We start from the raw sequence: 4,267 nt of genomic DNA, 5'->3' as shown, positions 1-4,267 counted from the left end.
CAGGGGCGCCTCTGCGAGGACATGGGGAGGGGACGGCGTCTGCGCAGCCAGCAGGGAAGCGGCTGGGGAGGCAGCCCCGCCGCCGCATCGTGACTTCAGACTTCTGGCCTCTGGAACTGTGAGAAAAGACATGTCTGTGCCGCTGCCCTCCGGCTGTGTGCTGCGTGTGCAGCCCCAGCAAGCCGGCGGTGGCCTTAGAGGAGTCAGGGCTCAGGACGCGGCAGACACTACGGGGACCACTGCTGTCACCACCCCGGCATCGGGCCTGGCCCTGAAACGTGTGTCTGACGGGCAGAGGTGACACACCTACGCCACTCACAACAGACCTTATGTTATTCACTTCCTGTTTACTTCACTGCTGCAAAGGGTGTTGCATTTTTAAGTTTCCTGTTTTTGCAGAAATTTTATTATTATTATCTACAGAGGTGTTTTTCTTCAACTTTATTTTTTCTCTTTTAAGGAGGAAGGAAGTAAAATTGAACGAGGAAGACAAGTATCAATCACAAATCACATAAGAATCCGGGCCAACAGATAAACAGATTGACTTCATCACGCATGCGGAGACGCGGCGCGGGAGCTGCTGAGAGCCCGCCCAGAGCCGCCACAGGCAGTCGCCCTGAGGCCGGAGCGGTCACTGCCCTGCGATGGGCTTTGGCTTCTCGTCTCTCAGTTAAGGAGTTAGGTCCAGTCTCTAAATCTCTTCCATCTCTGACTCATGACTCGGGATTGAAGACCTCACTTAAAATAGCGAAATTAAAACATCGGCCCAGATTTCTGACACTCCAGTGGTGCCCAGACCAGCTCACCCTGGCTGCAGCCACTGTCTGGAGAGGAAGTCCAGAGACCAGATGGAGAGTTAAATGTCAAAGACCGGCTGTCGGCGAACAAGAGACGTTTTCTATTTTACCTCATGGTGCTACCGTGCTGTGGGGGACAAAATGTGTTGATCAATGACCAGTTTCCAAAAGGAAACAAAAATACATATAATAGTGTCATTTCTACAGCTATGCTGACGCCCTTTTCAAAGTTTATCGTATGACTTTGCTCACCATCCTTGTTTTGTACAGAAAGGAAGCTTCTCACTTAGAAATATTCTTCCTGACCGATGAAATTTCCCAGCTCATTACAGGTAATATACACAATGCATGGGAACGCATACATGTATCCAGATGTACGTGGGTACATACATCCTACACATACGCACATGTACAGGTCTGCGCGCACAGCTGATACACAGTGTATTGAAGTCAATATATCATAGACAACGCAGATGCCATCAAAAGCGTGAGATAAACTCTATATAAATAAGTAGATATAAATATATAATTAAAATATATATATACCATAATGTGTATGATAAATATACATATGAATAATTAAAATTCAGGCTCCCTTGCTTAGTGTGTGCACACAGTTAGGCAATTTTCCTACACTTACCTGTAAGAAGATAATCAATACTGCTTAACTCACCAATTTTTGTAAAATTTTGTGTTTGTATAGCTATCGTGTTTTTAATTAGCCTATGAGATCTATTAATACTAGAAAGTAAGGATCTCATTCTCTTCCAATACTTGGTCTACAAGATTGGCTCACAGTCACTTATCTTGGAAACTTTTTCTCTCTCTTTCTCCAACCTCCTCTTCACCCCCACCTCTACCTCCCGTTTGGCCATGGAATGGTTTGATACACTTGCATTGCCCAAGACAGTAGCCACTAGCCACGTGCGGCTATTTAAATATAAATTCATTAAAATTAAGTGAGATGTTAAGGTTCAATTTCTCTTCCCGAGTGGCCCACAGACAGTGGCTCGTGGCTGCCATGTTGGAAAGAGCAGACATGGGACGCTTTCTTTCGTGCAGAAAGGCTGGCTCACAGCCCTGTTCCAGCCTGTTGCGGATTTCCAGTTGGAGTAGGTTGGATGCTAAGTGAGGAAGTTTTACGCACTCAAGCAGCTGAGTTACTCCTTAAACGCTGGGGCTTGCTGCTCAGATCCCGGCCAGGGTGTTACCTCACCAGCCGTAATTACAGGTGCGGGTCTGGGCTACACCACAGTCAGACTTTGAGCTGTGGGCACCAGAATCCTCACTGCCGGCAGAGCCCCATCCATGGAAATACAGACGCTGGGACGGGAGAGGGGATGTCACCGCCCCACTAGCACCGCTCAGCCAGCCAGTGAGGTATCGCCTTCGCGTCTGAACGGTGCAGTCTGGTCAGGGCCCTGACCCTGCAGCATGTCCAGGGACTAACAGGGTATGGAGGGGACAAGGAACTGCGTTACCAGGGATGGATGGGAAAAAAAAATCTGAGTTTTTGATCTAGGAAAGAGATTTAGAGGGACATGAGTTATGCCTTCAGATCACGGACTGTAGTCATGACAGCAGTGGTGATGGGGCCACAAAACAGAGCGGGGGGTCATGGCTCAGGCTGTACAAAAGTGGATTCTCCGCCCACTACAAGAAGAGACCTTCTAGAATGGGTAAAATTATCTGAAAATGAAAGTAAGCTCCTCCAGAAGGTTTCCGATTCTTCTGAAGAGCATGCCGGTTGGGATGGACAGTCGATCGGCAGGCACGTCATGTAAGAGACTTGAGTCTCAGGCTGACCTGTGTGAAGATTAGGGACTGTAATATCACTTCTGGGCCTCCAGGGAGAAACACTCGCTGCGTCTAAACACTAAACCTACTCATATCTCTGAAGCCGTGCGTGTTTTCTCTGACGCAGCTCAAAACCTGAAAGCATAAAGCACTCTCTCTCTAACACACGAGATCCCCAAGGGGCTGGATTTGCTGAGAACACAGCAGGATCTGGGGAAATAGTTGTCGCTAATGGGCCATCCTTTCAGAGAATCTGAGTCAGTGAGAGTAGTTCCTTCTTAGGGCGTCCCAAGTAAAAGACGGGTGGGGACGAGGGGGGAGAAAACACAGCAGAGCACCGTTAGACACCCAGAGAGAACGGAAAACAAGCTAGGAAGCACTGAAATCAGAGGGGTTTTATGATGAAAAAATCCAACCAAGCAATTTCTTGCTTAAAACACTTGGGTTACTTCTCATTTCCCTCAGATAAAGTTGAAACGCTTCTGCACGCCTTCTGCTGCCTGGCCCTTCATGACCTGGCCCGGTCCCCCCTCCATCCCCCTCGCTTCCGAGTCCCGCGTTGCCCCCTGAGCTCAGGCTCACTGACTGTCCAGTTTCCGGTTCGTGTGCCTCAACCCGTGCAGCCACCTGACGTGGAGCACGCTGGTGCCTCACGCGTGTGCCAGGAACACGCCTTCCCACCTGCCCTGCACCTGAAGCATCCCTAGGCTTCAGGCTGTAGCCGATGCTGCTCTCACCAGAAGAGATATTTTGTGACTCCCCCACCCACCTGCAGACTGGCGGGGAGCAGCGTTCTGTCTCGGCTTCATCCTTGGGCCCACGGGAGATGGTCAGCCCTGAGCAGGTGCGGATGGTGATGCAGGCCCACCTGGATGGAAGATGCTGTGTGAGCCCCTGTGTGGACGTCACAGGAGGGAGAGCCGTGGGTGTGAGAGGAGAGGAGAGAAAGTGAGAAGGAGGATGGTCTCACAGAGGTATAACGTACGTCCACGTGGACACGTTTCCCATCAGCTTACAGAGCGCGAGGTGCTCAGATCAGTCAGCGTCGACGCCCGGAAGAAAACCAGCTATGCTTCTCCAGGTTTTACAGCCACACACCCAGAGTCCTTCTCAAGTGGAAGTAAAGATATTTCCCAATAGAAACTGGGCCGTTACTGAAGGCAGTCCTCTTGTTCATCCGCCACCGGGCTGCCTGTCCAGGAGAGGGGTTTCCGGGGCAGAGGCAGAGTCCCTTTGACGTTTCTTCTCCTAAATTTAACAACTGTACGTGGAAGCCTTGAACACTGCCGTCCAGTGGAGCCCGACTGGAACCTGGGGCCAGTGGAGACAAACGTTGACCATGTAAGAAAAACGACCTTTCTGTCTCCTTCAGACTGTTGTCCCGTTAAAAGAAATACCTGAAAATGCTGTATTTGTCTACTTGTCTGTTAAAATAGCTTCTCACCTTAAAAAAGTATCTATTACGCATTTAATATTTTTAAGGAAAAGGACACAGTAGTTCCTAGCCCAGAAGTAAGGATTCCTCCCGGAGATGGTGATGTGAGCAGAGTTCACAGCCCGCAGTTCGCCTTCCAGTCTCAGCCAAATCCCCCGAGGGCAAGGAACACAGACCAAGAAGGGCGGACGGACTGGTGGAGCCAGGAGACCCCCGGCCGCTGGTGTGTTTGATCACA

At 50.0% G+C, this 4,267-nt stretch overlaps 1 long non-coding RNA gene across 1 annotated transcript; it reads left to right on the top strand.

Annotated features, from left to right (window-relative positions):
- Positions 1-3,928, top strand: LOC116661483. Its single transcript, XR_004317359.1, has 3 exons — positions 1-367; positions 461-1,129; positions 3,060-3,928. It is a non-coding gene; the product is annotated as an uncharacterized LOC116661483 (long non-coding RNA).
- Positions 3,929-4,267: the final 339 nt, after the last annotated feature.

Source organism: Camelus ferus, chromosome 35, assembly GCF_009834535.1.
Source record: "Camelus ferus isolate YT-003-E chromosome 35, BCGSAC_Cfer_1.0, whole genome shotgun sequence".
Lineage (NCBI taxonomy): Eukaryota > Metazoa > Chordata > Mammalia > Artiodactyla > Camelidae > Camelus > Camelus ferus.
The sequence above is the reverse complement of the archived record's forward strand: the minus strand, read 5'-3'. Positions and strand labels throughout refer to the sequence as shown.